The following is a 15916-nucleotide window of genomic DNA, read 5'->3' on the forward strand; positions in this document are numbered from 1 at the left end:
AACAATTATATTTTATTAAGTTAGAATACAAATTTCAGGAAAGAAGTTGAAGATTTATTTATCTAATTAATTATAATTTTTAAGGTCCCTTCAAAGATTCACGGGCCCCTTCTTGGCTCTCCGGGCCCCGGACCGATGTACCGGCTGAACCAAGACTACTGCTTGATATCCTTTGAAGTTGCCGACCATCTCAAATCACGAATTGTAACTTTATCTTTAAATTCACACACTCTTGCTGAAAACATGGAATTTCCTTAATTATGCCCAACCCGGGCCCCCCTATTCCACATCCTTCCACTACCTCCCCTGCTTCGTTCCCTTTCATGCACTGCTTATTTGTGTCCTGTTCTCTTTTTTTTCTTATTCCTTTTTATTACTAAAACAGTTGGCTGTGTTTGTTTCTTTATTGCATTTTTATTTGATATAGGGGGCCCACTTCATCAGGGGCCCACTTGCCATCGGGCAAGCTGACACCCTGGCCAGTCTGCCACTGATTTTGAGACACTCCCTTCCACCACTACTCTTTGTCTCCTGTTGCCCAGCCAGTTATTTATCCATTTAGCTAGTACACCCTGAACCCCATACGACTTCACTTTTTCCATCAACCTGCCATGGGAAACTTTATCAAATGCTTTACTGAAGTCCATGTATATGACATTTACAGCCCTTCCCTCATCAATTAACTTTGTCACTTCCTCAAAGAATTCTATTAGTAGACACACTTTAAACCACCTTCCTGCCTGCCAGTACACTCGTGCAATCTTGAAACCTTACTCATGACCTCACTACTCTCAACCTCCTGTATACTGGAGCTACAATTCAGGCTCCCAACCCCCTGCTGAATTAGTTTAAACCCTCCCGATGAGCATTAGCAAATTTCCCCCCCAGGATATTGGTACCCCTCTGGTCCAGGTGTAGACCATCCCGTTTGTAGAGGTCCCACCTACCCCAGAATGAGCCCTAATTATCCAGGTATCTGAAACTCTCCCTCCTGCACCATCCCTGTAGCCACGTGTTCAACTGCTCTCTCTCCCTATTCCTCGTCTCGCTAGCACATGGCATGGGTAACAACCCAGAGATAATAACTCTGTTTGTTCTAGCTCTAAGTTTCCAACCTAGTTCCCTGAATTCCTGCCTTACATCCCTATCTCTTTTCCTACCTATGTCGTTGGTACCTATGTGGACCACGACTTGGGGTTGCTTCCCCTCCCCGTTAAGGACTCCGAAAACAAATTCCGAGTCATTATGGACCCTGCACCTGGGAGGCAACAAACCAACTGCGAGTCTCTCCCGTTCCCACAGAATCTCCTATCTATCCCCCTAACTATGGAGTCTCCAATGACTAATGCTCTACTCCTTTCCCCACTTCCCTTCTGAGCAACAGGGACAGACTCTGTGCCAGAGACCTGTAACCCATGGCTTACCCCTGGTAAGTTGTCCCCCCCCCCCATCAGTATCCAAAGCGGTATACTTGTTACCAAGGGGAACGACCACGGGGGATCCCTGTACTGACTGCTTCCTCCCAGCCCCTCTCACCGTTACCCATCTATCTTCATTCTTCGGAGTAACCACATGCCTGAGGCTACTATCTATGACCACCTCTGCCTCCCGAATGATCCGAAGTTCATCCAGCTCCAGCTCCAGTTCCCTAACACAGTTTCTGAGGAGCTGGAGATGGGTGCACTTCCCACAGGTGAAATCAGCAGGGACACTGACGGCGTTCCTCACATCAAACATTCTGCAGGAGGAATATTGCACTGCCTTCCCTGCCATCCCCTCTAGATTTGGGGCCTCACGGTAGCATGGTGGTTAGCATCAATGCTTCACAGCTCCAGGGTCCAAGGTTCGATTCCCGGCTGGGTCACTGTCTGTGTGGAGTCTGCACGTCCTCCCCGTGTGTGCGTGGGTTTCCTCCGGGTGCTCCGGTTTCCTCCCACAGTCCAAAGATGTGCGGGTTAGGTGGATTGGCCATGCTAAATTGCCCGTAGTGTAAGGTTAATGGGGGGATTGTTGGGTTACGGGTATACGGGTTACGTGAGTTTAAGTAGGGTGATCATTGCTCGGCACAACATCGAGGGCCGAAGCGCCTGTTCTGTGCTGTACTGTTCTATGTTCTATAAAACAAGAAAAAGAAAGGAAGAGCTTACCTGATATTCACTCAACCCCTTAGGTTAGAGGAGGTGGAAGGGTAGGGGACACTACAAGTGTAGTGTCTCGGGTTTAGCAACTGCCCAACTTATATACAGGTACTGCACACCTTCCCAGAAATTCCCACGGCCGACTTCCAGTTTCCTGCAGCTCTGAAACAAAAAGGCAAGTTTTTAAAGCGGGAAACTTACCTTCTTGACAGACCCCTGGCCACTGCTCCCGCCGAAAAACTGAAGGCCGCTTCTCCTGCCTCACTTAAATATGTTAATCTGCACCTCGCCCTCACTGGACGAGTTTCCGATTATGAAATCTCCCAATATCTCATTAGATCTTGCAAGGCGTTCCGAGCGTTGTGAATCCCGCGAGAGGCCTCTCACAAGATTTAACAGCCTCGTTACTTCACCGAGTCGGACGTGACGAGGCTGTCCGATCACACCCAGGGTTTGTGTGGCTATTAGTCGGCCAAAGGGTAAGATCGTACACAGGTTCTGCTGCAGTGAACTCAGATGTGCATTTAGAGGGGACAACACAGAGAAGAAGGCTGATGGGTATGCACAACAAACTGTTTCGTGATGAAATTAGAGAGGAGTTCAGCACAAACTTAGCTCAGGGCTTTACACAGAGCTTTGAGCCCTTCCTTTTCAGTGTGAAAGAGGTAGTCAACGCCATCAGCACATTTATAGACCCCGTGATGGCGCAATGCCTAATGGTCGATGTTTCGGTGCCCATTGCTGCACCAGCAGATTTCACCAGAAGTCTGAGTGGTGCGGTGGAGGCTCAGACTCAAGTAGTTCTAACTCCTGCTACTGCTATCATGGCTGTGGGTTAGAGTGTGCAAAGGGTGTTAATAATCTGAACTAGCATCTGGTAAAGAAAGAAGCTGGAGCCAGTCTGCCTTCCATAGAGGTTGATTCATAAGACCCAAGATAACGTAAGTGCAGACTGCTTTTCCCTTCCCTCTCTCACAGAGATATAGGGCGCAATCCAATGGACTCGTCACGGGATTTATGAAGCTTGGAACACCTCGTGAGATCTAACGGCAGGCGCCAAGAAACACCCCGCCATGCACGCCCAAAACGGAACTCTGTTTTGGCCGTTAAATCGTGCTTGTAAACTGGCTCTTGTATGTATGCCCAAACCTTTTCTCAATTGGTATCAGCTTCTGTTAATCACAGCTCGAGCATGTACTCAATTGTTACAGCATTTGCAACATTAACAAAGGGGCTTGCAGGATTTCACAGCATTCCAGAAATCTGTTCTGTAACACATTATTCAGATTGCTGAGGCGTTGCAGTGGGAGTGGCTTCATTTGAGCACAATGGAGGACATTTCTCAGAAGGGCAGCAATCATCCTCCCACCATTGGCATTCGCCAGTGCCTTTTCTGTTACCTGGCAGTCAGCATGCCTGGACTTCTGCTGTTACCCATGCCGGGTTGGTACAGTCCGATGCTTCTGATTCTCTTTTAGTTGTGTCAGCAATAGTCTAATTTCTATATTGCCCAACATAGAACATAGAGAACATAGAACAGTACAGCACAGAACAGGCCCTTCGGCCCTCGATGTTGTGCCGAGCCATGATCACCCTACCCAAACCCACGTATCCACCCCATACCCGTAACCCAACAACCCCCCCTTAACCTTACTTTTTAGGACACTACGGGCAATTTAGCATAGCCAATCCACCTAACCCGCACATCTTTGGACTGTGGGAGGAAACCGGAGCACCCGGAGGAAACCCACACACACACGGGGAGGACGTGCAGACTCCGCACAGACAGTGACCCAGCCAGGAATCGAACCTGGGACCCTGGAGCTGTGAAGCATTTATGCTAACCACTATGCTACCGTGCTGCCCCCAACATTTGCACTCACCTGAGAAGGAGCAGTGCTCCGAAAGCTAGTGATTCGAAACAAACCTGGTGGACTTTAACTTGGTGTTGTAAGACTTCTTACTGTAACAGTTATATGGGTAGGGCCAGCTAAACCAGGCATGACCTGCTGAGATGGTAGTCCTGGTAATGAAAACTTTAAAATGGAAATAATCTAAATATGGGTCTTGAAGATTTCGAGTGATGGAGTCTTTTGGCAGCTTGTTTAGAAGGGCTGGTTTAACTCACTGGGCTAAATCGCTGGCTTTAAAAGCAAACCAAGCAGGTCAGCAGCACGGTTCGATTCCCGTACCAGCCTCCCCGGACAGGCCCCGGAATGTGGCGACTAGGGGCTTTTCACAGTAACTTTATTGAAGCCTACTCGTGACAATAAGCAATTTTCTTTTCTTTTTTTCTTTTCTTCAATTGGGATTGTCCTTGAGAAGAAAGATTGTTGATACACTGCTTTGGAAGCAAATAGACTTTGTAGCTCATGTGTATGACTATCTTGTGTTTTGTCATTGCCAAAGGGTACCTGTCGATTCCATATTTTATAGAACGTAGTCAGTCGATTTTCCCACTCCGGCCTCGGCCTCCTGCTCCAGCATCACCCTCCTGCTCCGGCATCACCTTCCCGCTCTGGATTCACTTTCCCACTCCGGCCTCGCCCTCATGCTCCAGCCTCGCCTTCCTTCTCCGGCCTCGACCTCCTGCTCCGTCATCTTCCCGCTCTGGATTCACTTTCCCACTCCGGCCTCGCCCTCATGCTCCAGCCTCGCCTTCCTTCTCCGGCCTCGACCTCCTGCTCCGGCATCATCTTCCCGCTCTGGATTCACTTTCCCACTCCGGCCTCGACCTCCTGCTCCGTCATCTTCCCGCTCTGGATTCACTTTCCCACTCCGGCCTCGCCTTCCCACTCGGGCCTCGCCTTCCATCTCCGGCCTCGCCCTCCTGCTCTGGCATCACCTTCCCGCTCTGGCCTCACTTTCCCCCTCTGGCCTCGCCCTCCTGCTCCAGCATCACCTTCCCGCTCTGGCCTCACTTTCCCACTCCAGCCTCGCCCTCATGCTCCAGCCTCGCCCTCATGCTCCAGCCTCGCCCTCCCGCTCCGGCCTCACCCTCCTGCTCCGGCCACGCTCCTGCTGCGGCCTCGCCCTCCTGCTCCGGCCTTGCCCTCTCACTCCGGCCTCGCCCTCCTGCTCCGGCATCACCTTCCCGCTCCGGCCTCACTTTCCCACTCCGGTCTTGCCCTCCAGCTCCGGCCTCGCCCTCCTGCTCCGGCCTCGCCCTCCCGCTCTGGCCTCACTTAACCACTCCGGCCTCGCCATCCTGCTCCGGCCTCGCTCTCCCGCTCCTCACTTGCCCTCCTGCTCCGGCATCGCCCTCCGGCCTCGCCGTCTTGCTCCGGACCAGCCCTCCTGCTCCGGCCTCTCGCTCCCGCTCCGGCCTCGCCCTCCTGCTCCGGCCTCGCCCTCCTGCTCCGGCCTCGCCCTCCCGCTTCGGCCTCGCCCTCCCGCTCCGGCCTCGCCCTCCCACTCTGGCCTCGTCCTCCCGCTCCGACGTCGCCCTCCCGCTCCGACGTCGCACTCCTGCTCCGGCCTCGCTCCTGCTCCGGACTCGCCCTCCCGCTCCGGCCTTGCCCTCCTGCTCCGGACTCGCCCTCCTGCTCCGGCCTCGCCCTCCTGCTCCGGCCTCGCCCTCCTGCTCCGGCCTCGCTCCTGCTCCGGACTCGCCCTCCCGCTCCGGCCTTGCCCTCCTGCTCCGGACTCGCCCTCCTGCTCTGGACTCGCCCTCCTGCTCCGGCCTCGCTCCTGCTCCGGCCTTGCCCTCCTGCTCCGGCCTCGCTCCTACTCCAGACTCGCCCTCCCGCTCCGGACTCGCCCTCCCGCTCCGGCCTTGCCCTCCCGCTCCGGACTCGCCCTCCCGCTCCGGCCTTGCCCTTCTGCTCCGGCCTCGCCCTCCTGCTCCGGCCTCGTTCCTGCTCCGGACTCGCCCTCCCGCTCCAGCCTCGCCCTCCCGCTGCAGCCTCGCCCTCCTGCACCGGTCTCATCCTCCTGCTCCGGCCTCGCTCCTGCTCCGGACTCGCCCTCCCGCTCCAGCCTCGCCCTCCTGCTCCGGACTCGCCCTCCTGCTCTGGACTCTCCCTCCCGCTCCGGACTCGCCCTCCTGCTCCGGACTCGCCCTCCTGCTCTGGACTCGCCCTCCTGCTCCGGCCTCGCTCCTGCTCCGTCCTTGCCCTCCTGCTCCGGCCTCGCTCCTGCTCCGGACTCGCCCTCCCGCTCCGGACTCGCCCTCCCGCTCCGGCCTCGCCCTTCTGCTCCGGCCTCGCCCTCCTGCTCCGGACTCGCCCTCCTGCTCCGGCCTCGCTCCTGCTCCGGACTCGCCCTCCCGCTCCGGCCTTGCCCTCCTGCTCCGGACTCGCCCTCCCGCTCCGGCCTTGCCCTCCTGCTCCGGACTCACCCTCCTGCTCTGGACTCGCCCTCCTGCTCCGGCCTCGCTCCCGCTCCGGCCTTGCCCTCCTGCTCCGGACTCGCCCTCCTGCTCCGGCCTCGCCCTCCTGCTCCGGCCTCGCTCCTGCTCCGGACTCGCCCTCCCGCTCCGGCCTTGCCCTCCTGCTCCGGACTCGCCCTCCTGCTCTGGACTCGCCCTCCTGCTCCGGCCTCGCTCCTGCTCCGGCCTTGCCCTCCTGCTCCGGCCTCGCTCCTACTCCAGACTCGCCCTCCCGCTCCGGACTCGCCCTCCTGCTCCGGCCTCGCCCTCCCGCTCCGGACTCGCCCTCCCGCTCCGGACTCGCCCTCCCGCTCCGGCCTTGCCCTTCTGCTCCGGCCTCGCCCTCCTGCTCCGGCCTCGTTCCTGCTCCGGACTCGCCCTCCCGCTCCAGCCTCGCCCTCCCGCTGCAGCCTCGCCCTCCTGCACCGGTCTCATCCTCCTGCTCCGGCCTCGCTCCTGCTCCGGACTCGCCCTCCCGCTCCAGCCTCGCCCTCCTGCTCCGGACTCGCCCTCCTGCTCTGGACTCTCCCTCCCGCTCCGGACTCGCCCTCCTGCTCCGGACTCGCCCTCCTGCTCTGGACTCGCCCTCCTGCTCCGGCCTCGCTCCTGCTCCGGACTCGCCCTCCCGCTCCGGCCTTGCCCTCCTGCTCCGGACTCGCCCTCCTGCTCTGGACTCGCCCTCCTGCTCCGGCCTCGCTCCTGCTCCGTCCTTGCCCTCCTGCTCCGGCCTCGCTCCTGCTCCGGACTCGCCCTCCCGCTCCGGACTCGCCCTCCCGCTCCGGCCTCGCCCTTCTGCTCCGGCCTCGCCCTCCTGCTCCGGACTCGCCCTCCTGCTCCGGCCTCGCTCCTGCTCCGGACTCGCCCTCCCGCTCCGGCCTTGCCCTCCTGCTCCGGACTCGCCCTCCCGCTCCGGCCTTGCCCTCCTGCTCCGGACTCGCCCTCCCGCTCCGGCCTTGCCCTCCTGCTCCGGACTCACCCTCCTGCTCTGGACTCGCCCTCCTGCTCCGGCCTCGCTCCTGCTCCGGCCTTGCCCTCCTGCTCCGGCCTCGCTCCTGCTCCGGACTCGCCCTCCCGCTCCGGACTCGCCCTCCCGCTCCGGCCTCGCCCTCCCGCTCCGGACTCGCCCTCCCGCTCCGGCCTTGCCCTTCTGCTCCGGCCTCGCCCTCCTGCTCCGGCCTCGCTCCTGCTCCGGACTCGCCCTCCCGCTCCAGCCTCGCCCTCCTGCTCCGGACTCGCCCTCCCGCTCCAGCCTCGCCCTCCCGCTGCAGTCTCGCCCTCCTGCACCGGTCTCATCCTCCTGCTCCGGCCTCGCTCCTGCTCCGGACTCGCCCTCCCGCTCCAGCCTCGCCCTCCTGCTCCGGACTCGCCCTCCTGCTCTGGACTCGCCCTCCCGCTCCGGCCTCGCCCTCCTGCTCCGGACTCGCCCTCCTGCTCTGGACTCGCCCTCCTGCTCCGGCCTCGCTCCTGCTCCGGACTCGCCCTCCCGCTCCGGCCTTGCCCTCCTGCTCCGGACTCGCCCTTCTGCTCTGGACTCACCCTCCCACTCCGGCCTCGCCCTCCTGCTCTGGACTCGCCCTCCCGCTCCGACCTCGCCCTCCCGCTCCAGCCTCGCCCTCATGTCCGGCCTCGCCCTCCTGCTCCAACATCACCCTCCGGCTCCGGCCTCGTCCTCCTGCTCCGGACTCGCCCTCCTGCTCCAACCTCACCCTCCGGCTCCGACCTCGTCCTCCTGCTCCGGCCTCACCGTCTTGCTCCGGACCCTCCCTCCTGCTCCGGCCTCGCTCTCCTGCTCCGGCCTCGCCCTCCCGCTCCAGCCTCGCCCTCCCCGCTGCAGCCTCGCCCTCCTGGTCCGGCCTCACCGTCTTGCTCCGGCCTCGCCCTCCTGCTCCGGACTCGCCCTCCTGCTCTGGACTCTCCCTCCCGCTCCGGACTCGCCCTCCTGCTCCGGACTCGCCCTCCTGCTCTGGACTCGCCCTCCTGCTCCGGCCTCGCTCCTGCTCCGGACTCGCCCTCCCGCTCCGGCCTTGCCCTCCTGCTCCGGACTCGCCCTCCTGCTCTGGACTCGCCCTCCTGCTCCGGCCTCGCTCCTGCTCCGTCCTTGCCCTCCTGCTCCGCCCTCGCTCCTGCTCCGGACTCGCCCTCCCGCTCCGGACTCGCCCTCCCGCTCCGGCCTCGCCCTTCTGCTCCGGCCTCGCCCTCCTGCTCCGGACTCACCCTCCTGCTCCGGCCTCGCTCCTGCTCCGGGCTCGCCCTCCCGCTCCGGCCTTGCCCTCCTGCTCCGGACTCGCCCTCCCGCTCCGGCCTTGCCCTCCTGCTCCGGACTCGCCCTCCCGCTCCGGCCTTGCCCTCCTGCTCCGGACTCGCCCTCCCGCTCCGGCCTTGCCCTCCTGCTCCGGACTCACCCTCCTGCTCTGGACTCGCCCTCCTGCTCCGGCCTCGCTCCTGCTCCGGCCTTGCCCTCCTGCTCCGGCCTCGCTCCTGCTCCGGACTCGCCCTCCCGCTCCGGACTCGCCCTCCCGCTCCGGCCTCGCCCTCCCGCTCCGGACTCGCCCTCCCGCTCCGGCCTTGCCCTCCTGCTCCGGCCTCGCCCTCCTGCTCCGGCCTCGCTCCTGCTCCGGACTCGCCCTCCCGCTCCAGCCTCGCCCTCCCGCTGCAGTCTCGCCCTCCTGCACCGGTCTCATCCTCCTGCTCCGGCCTCGCTCCTGCTCCGGACTCGCCCTCCCGCTCCAGCCTCGCCCTCCTGCTCCGGACTCGCCCTCCTGCTCTGGACTCGCCCTCCCGCTCCGGCCTCGCCCTCCTGCTCCGGACTCGCCCTCCTGCTCTGGACTCGCCCTCCTGCTCCGGCCTCGCTCCTGCTCCGGACTCGCCCTCCCGCTCCGGCCTTGCCCTCCTGCTCCGGACTCGCCCTCCTGCTCTGGACTCACCCTCCCACTCCGGCCTCGCCCTCCTGCTCTGGACTCGCCCTCCCGCTCCGACCTCGCCCTCCCGCTCCAGCCTCGCCCTCATGTCCGGCCTCGCCCTCCTGCTCCAACATCACCCTCCGGCTCCGGCCTCGTCCTCCTGCTCCGGACTCGCCCTCCTGCTCCAACCTCACCCTCCGGCTCCGACCTCGTCCTCCTGCTCCGGCCTCACCGTCTTGCTCCGGACCCTCCCTCCTGCTCCGGCCTCGCTCTCCTGCTCCGGCCTCGCCCTCCCGCTCCAGCCTCGCCCTCCCGCTGCAGCCTCGCCCTCCTGGTCCGGCCTCACCGTCTTGCTCCGGCCTCGCCCTCCTGCTCCGGCCTCGCTCTCCCACTCCGGCATCGCCCTCCTGCTCCGGCCTCGCCCTCCCGCCCTGGCCTCACTTTACCGCTCCGGCCTCGCTCTCCCGCTCCGGCCTCGCCCTCCCGCTCCGGCCTCGCCCTCCCGCTCCGGCCTCGCCCTCCCGCTCCGGCCTCGGCCTCGCCCTCCCGCTCTGGCCTCACTTTCCCACTCCGGCCTCGCCATCCTGCTCCGGACTCGCCCTCCCGATCCGTCCTTGCCCTCCTGCTCCGGCCTCCCCGTCTTGCTCCCGACTCGCCCTCCTGCTCCGGCCTCGCCCTCCTGCTCCGGTCTCGCCCTCCTGCTCCGGACTCGCCCTCCTGCTCCGGCCTCGCCCTCCCGCTCCTGCCTCGCCCTCCCGCTCCGGCCTCGCCCTCCCGCTCTGGACTCGCCCTCCTGCTCCGGACTCGCCCTCCTGCTCTGGACTCGCCCTCCTGCTCCGGCCTCGCTCCTGCTCCGGACTCGCCCTCCCGCTCCGGACTCGCCCTCCCGCTCCGGCCTTGCCCTCCTGCTCCGGCCTCGCCCTCCCGCTCCGGCCTTGCCCTCCTGCTCCGGACTCGCCCTCCTGCTCTGGACTCGCCCTCCTGCTCCGGCCTCGCTCCTGCTCCGTCCTTGCCCTCCTGCTCCGGCCTCGCTCCTGCTCCGGACTCGCCCTCCCGCTCCGGACTCGCCCTCCCGCTCCGGCCTCGCCCTTCTGCTCCGGCCTCGCCCTCCTGCTCCGGACTCGCCCTCCTGCTCCGGCCTCGCTCCTGCTCCGGACTCGCCCTCCCGCTCCGGCCTTGCCCTCCTGCTCCGGACTTGCCCTCCCGCTCCGGCCTTGCCCTCCTGCTCCGTACTCACCCTCCTGCTCTGGACTCGCCCTCCTGCTCCGGCCTCGCTCCTGCTCCGGCCTTGCCCTCCTGCTCCGGCCTCGCTCCTGCTCCGGACTCGCCCTCCCGCTCCGGACTCGCCCTCCCGCTCCGGCCTCGCCCTCCCGCTCCGGACTCGCCCTCCCGCTCCGGCCTTGCCCTTCTGCTCCGGCCTCGCCCTCCTGCTCCGGCCTCGCTCCTGCTCCGGACTCGCCCTCCCGCTCCAGCCTCGCCCTCCCGCTGCAGTCTCGCCCTCCTGCACCGGTCTCATCCTCCTGCTCCGGCCTCGCTCCTGCTCCGGACTCGCCCTCCCGCTCCAGCCTCGCCCTCCTGCTCCGGACTCGCCCTCCTGCTCTGGACTCGCCCTCCCGCTCCGGCCTCGCCCTCCTGCTCCGGACTCGCCCTCCTGCTCTGGACTCGCCCTCCTGCTCCGGCCTCGCTCCTGCTCCGGACTCGCCCTCCCGCTCCGGCCTTGCCCTCCTGCTCCGGACTCGCCCTTCTGCTCTGGACTCACCCTCCCACTCCGGCCTCGCCCTCCTGCTCTGGACTCGCCCTCCCGCTCCGACCTCGCCCTCCCGCTCCAGCCTCGCCCTCATGTCCGGCCTCGCCCTCCTGCTCCAACATCACCCTCCGGCTCCGGCCTCGTCCTCCTGCTCCGGACTCGCCCTCCTGCTCCAACCTCACCCTCCGGCTCCGACCTCGTCCTCCTGCTCCGGCCTCACCGTCTTGCTCCGGACCCTCCCTCCTGCTCCGGCCTCGCTCTCCTGCTCCGGCCTCGCCCTCCCGCTCCAGCCTCGCCCTCCCGCTGCAGCCTCGCCCTCCTGGTCCGGCCTCACCGTCTTGCTCCGGCCTCGCCCTCCTGCTCCGGACTCGCCCTCCTGCTCTGGACTCTCCCTCCCGCTCCGGACTCGCCCTCCTGCTCCGGACTCGCCCTCCTGCTCTGGACTCGCCCTCCTGCTCCGGCCTCGCTCCTGCTCCGGACTCGCCCTCCCGCTCCGGCCTTGCCCTCCTGCTCCGGACTCGCCCTCCTGCTCTGGACTCGCCCTCCTGCTCCGGCCTCGCTCCTGCTCCGTCCTTGCCCTCCTGCTCCGGCCTCGCTCCTGCTCCGGACTCGCCCTCCCGCTCCGGACTCGCCCTCCCGCTCCGGCCTCGCCCTTCTGCTCCGGCCTCGCCCTCCTGCTCCGGACTCACCCTCCTGCTCCGGCCTCGCTCCTGCTCCGGACTCGCCCTCCCGCTCCGGCCTTGCCCTCCTGCTCCGGACTCGCCCTCCCGCTCCGGCCTTGCCCTCCTGCTCCGGACTCACCCTCCTGCTCTGGACTCGCCCTCCTGCTCCGGCCTCGCTCCTGCTCCGGCCTTGCCCTCCTGCTCCGGCCTCGCTCCTGCTCCGGACTCGCCCTCCCGCTCCGGACTCGCCCTCCCGCTCCGGCCTCGCCCTCCCGCTCCGGACTCGCCCTCCCGCTCCGGCCTTGCCCTTCTGCTCCGGCCTCGCCCTCCCGCTCCGGCCTCGCCCTCCCGCTCCGGCCTCGGCCTCGCCCTCCCGCTCTGGCCTCACTTTCCCACTCCGGCCTCGCCATCCTGCTCCGGACTCGCCCTCCCGATCCGTCCTTGCCCTCCTGCTCCGGCCTCCCCGTCTTGCTCCCGACTCGCCCTCCTGCTCCGGCCTCGCCCTCCTGCTCCGGTCTCGCCCTCCTGCTCCGGACTCGCCCTCCTGCTCCGGCCTCGCCCTCCCGCTCCGGCCTCGCCCTCCCGCTCCGGCCTCGCCCTCCCGCTCCGACGTCGCCCTCCCGCTCTGGCCTCACTTTCCCACTCCGGTCTCGCCCTCCTGCTCCGGTCTCGCCATCCTGCTCCGGACTAGCCCTCCCGATCCTTCCTTGCCCTCCTGCTCCGGCCTCCCCGTCTTGCTCCCGACTCGCCCTCCTGCTCCGGCCTCGCCCTCCTGCTCCGGTCTCGCCCTCCTGCTTGGACGCGCCCTCCTGCTCCGGCCTCGCCCTCCCGCTCCTGCCTCGCCCTCCCGCTCCGGCCTCGCCCTCCCGCTCCGGCCTCGCCATCTTGCTCCAGCCTTGCCCTCCTGCTCCAACCTCACCCTCCTGCTCCGACCTCGTCCTCCTGCTCCGGCCTCACCGTCTTGCTCCGGACCCTCCCTCCTGCTCCGGCCTCGCTCTCCTGCTCCGGCCTCGCCCTCCCGCTCCAGCCTCGCCCTCCCGCTGCAGCCTCGCCCTCCTGGTCCGGCCTCACCGTCTTGCTCCGGCCTCGCCCTCCTGCTCCGGCCTCGCTCTCCCACTCCGGCATCGCCCTCCTGCTCCGGCCTCGCCCTCCCGCCCTGGCCTCACTTTACCGCTCCGGCCTCGCTCTCCCGCTCCGGCCTCGCCCTCCCGCTCCGGCCTCGCCCTCCCGCTCCGGCCTCGCCCTCCCGCTCCGGCCTCGGCCTCGCCCTCCCGCTCTGGCCTCACTTTCCCACTCCGGCCTCGCCATCCTGCTCCGGACTCGCCCTCCCGATCCGTCCTTGCCCTCCTGCTCCGGCCTCCCCGTCTTGCTCCCGACTCGCCCTCCTGCTCCGGCCTCGCCCTCCTGCTCCGGTCTCGCCCTCCTGCTCCGGACTCGCCCTCCTGCTCCGGCCTCGCCCTCCCGCTCCGGCCTCGCCCTCCCGCTCCGGCCTCGCCCTCCCGCTCCGGACTCGCCCTCCTGCTCCGGACTCGCCCTCCTGCTCTGGACTCGCCCTCCTGCTCCGGCCTCGCTCCTGCTCCGGACTCGCCCTCCCGCTCCGGCCTTGCCCTCCTGCTCCGGACTCGCCCTCCTGCTCTGGACTCGCCCTCCTGCTCCGGCCTCGCTCCTGCTCCGTCCTTGCCCTCCTGCTCCGGCCTTGCTCCTGCTCCGGACTCGCCCTCCCGCTCCGGACTCGCCCTCCCGCTCCGGCCTCGCCCTCCTGCTCCGGCCTCGCCCTCCTGCTCCGGACTCGCCCTCCTGCTCCGGCCTCGCTCCTGCTCCGGACTCGCCCTCCCGCTCCGGCCTTGCCCTCCTGCTCCGGACTTGCCCTCCCGCTCCGGCCTTGCCCTCCTGCTCCGTACTCACCCTCCTGCTCTGGACTCGCCCTCCTGCTCCGGCCTCGCTCCTGCTCCGGCCTTGCCCTCCTGCTCCGGCCTCGCTCCTGCTCCGGACTCGCCCTCCCGCTCCGGACTCGCCCTCCCGCTCCGGCCTCGCCCTCCCGCTCCGGACTCGCCCTCCCGCTCCGGCCTTGCCCTTCTGCTCCGGCCTCGCCCTCCTGCTCCGGCCTCGCTCCTGCTCCGGACTCGCCCTCCCCGCTCCAGCCTCGCCCTCCCGCTGCAGTCTCGCCCTCCTGCACCGGTCTCATCCTCCTGCTCCGGCCTCGCTCCTGCTCCGGACTCGCCCTCCCGCTCCAGCCTCGCCCTCCTGCTCCGGACTCGCCCTCCTGCTCTGGACTCGCCCTCCCGCTCCGGCCTCGCCCTCCTGCTCCGGACTCGCCCTCCTGCTCTGGACTCGCCCTCCTGCTCCGGCCTCGCTCCTGCTCCGGACTCGCCCTCCCGCTCCGGCCTTGCCCTCCTGCTCCGGACTCGCCCTTCTGCTCTGGACTCACCCTCCCACTCCGGCCTCGCCCTCCTGCTCTGGACTCGCCCTCCCGCTCCGACCTCGCCCTCCCGCTCCAGCCTCGCCCTCATGTCCGGCCTCGCCCTCCTGCTCCAACATCACCCTCCGGCTCCGGCCTCGTCCTCCTGCTCCGGACTCGCCCTCCTGCTCCAACCTCACCCTCCGGCTCCGACCTCGTCCTCCTGCTCCGGCCTCACCGTCTTGCTCCGGACCCTCCCTCCTGCTCCGGCCTCGCTCTCCTGCTCCGGCCTCGCCCTCCCGCTCCAGCCTCGCCCTCCCGCTGCAGCCTCGCCCTCCTGGTCCGGCCTCACCGTCTTGCTCCGGCCTCGCCCTCCTGCTCCGGACTCGCCCTCCTGCTCTGGACTCTCCCTCCCGCTCCGGACTCGCCCTCCTGCTCCGGACTCGCCCTCCTGCTCTGGACTCTCCCTCCTGCTCCGGCCTCGCTCCTGCTCCGGACTCGCCCTCCCGCTCCGGCCTTGCCCTCCTGCTCCGGACTCGCCCTCCTGCTCTGGACTCGCCCTCCTGCTCCGGCCTCGCTCCTGCTCCGTCCTTGCCCTCCTGCTCCGGCCTCGCTCCTGCTCCGGCCTCGCCCTTCTGCTCCGGCCTCGCCCTCCTGCTCCGGACTCACCCTCCTGCTCCGGCCTCGCTCCTGCTCCGGACTCGCCCTCCCGCTCCGGCCTTGCCCTCCTGCTCCGGACTCGCCCTCCCGCTCCGGCCTTGCCCTCCTGCTCCGGACTCACCCTCCTGCTCTGGACTCGCCCTCCTGCTCCGGCCTCGCTCCTGCTCCGGCCTTGCCCTCCTGCTCCGGCCTCGCTCCTGCTCCGGACTCGCCCTCCCGCTCCGGACTCGCCCTCCCGCTCCGGCCTCGCCCTCCCGCTCCGGCCTCGCCCTCCCGCTCCGGACTTGCCCTCCCGCTCCGGCCTTGCCCTTCTGCTCCGGCCTCGCCCTCCCGCTCCGGCCTCGCCCTCCCGCTCCGGCCTCGGCCTCGCCCTCCCGCTCTGGCCTCACTTTCCCACTCCGGCCTCGCCATCCTGCTCCGGACTCGCCCTCCCGATCCGTCCTTGCCCTCCTGCTCCGGCCTCCCCGTCTTGCTCCCGACTCGCCCTCCTGCTCCGGCCTCGCCCTCCTGCTCCGGTCTCGCCCTCCTGCTCCGGCCTCGCCCTCCCGCTCCGGCCTCGCCCTCCCGCTCCGGCCTCGCCCTCCCGCTCCGACGTCGCCCTCCCGCTCTGGCCTCACTTTCCCACTCCGGTCTCGCCCTCCTGCTCCGGTCTCGCCATCCTGCTCCGGACTAGCCCTCCCGATCCTTCCTTGCCCTCCTGCTCCGGCCTCCCCGTCTTGCTCCCGACTCGCCCTCCTGCTCCGGCCTCGCCCTCCTGCTCCGGTCTCGCCCTCCTGCTTGGACGCGCCCTCCTGCTCCGGCCTCGCCCTCCCGCTCCTGCCTCGCCCTCCCGCTCCGGCCTCGCCCTCCCGCTCCGGCCTCGCCATCTTGCTCCAGCCTTGCCCTCCCGCTCCGGCCTCGCCCTCCCACTCCGGACTCGCCCTCCGGCTCCGGCCTTGCCCTCCTGCTCCGGACTCGCCCTCCTGCTCCGGACTCGCCCTCCTGCTCCAGACTCGCCCTCCCGCTCCAGCCTTGCCCTCCCGCTCCGGCCTCGCCCTCCCAC

This window comes from Scyliorhinus canicula, chromosome 7 (genome assembly GCF_902713615.1).
Source record: "Scyliorhinus canicula chromosome 7, sScyCan1.1, whole genome shotgun sequence".
NCBI classification, from domain to species: Eukaryota; Metazoa; Chordata; class Chondrichthyes; order Carcharhiniformes; family Scyliorhinidae; genus Scyliorhinus; species Scyliorhinus canicula.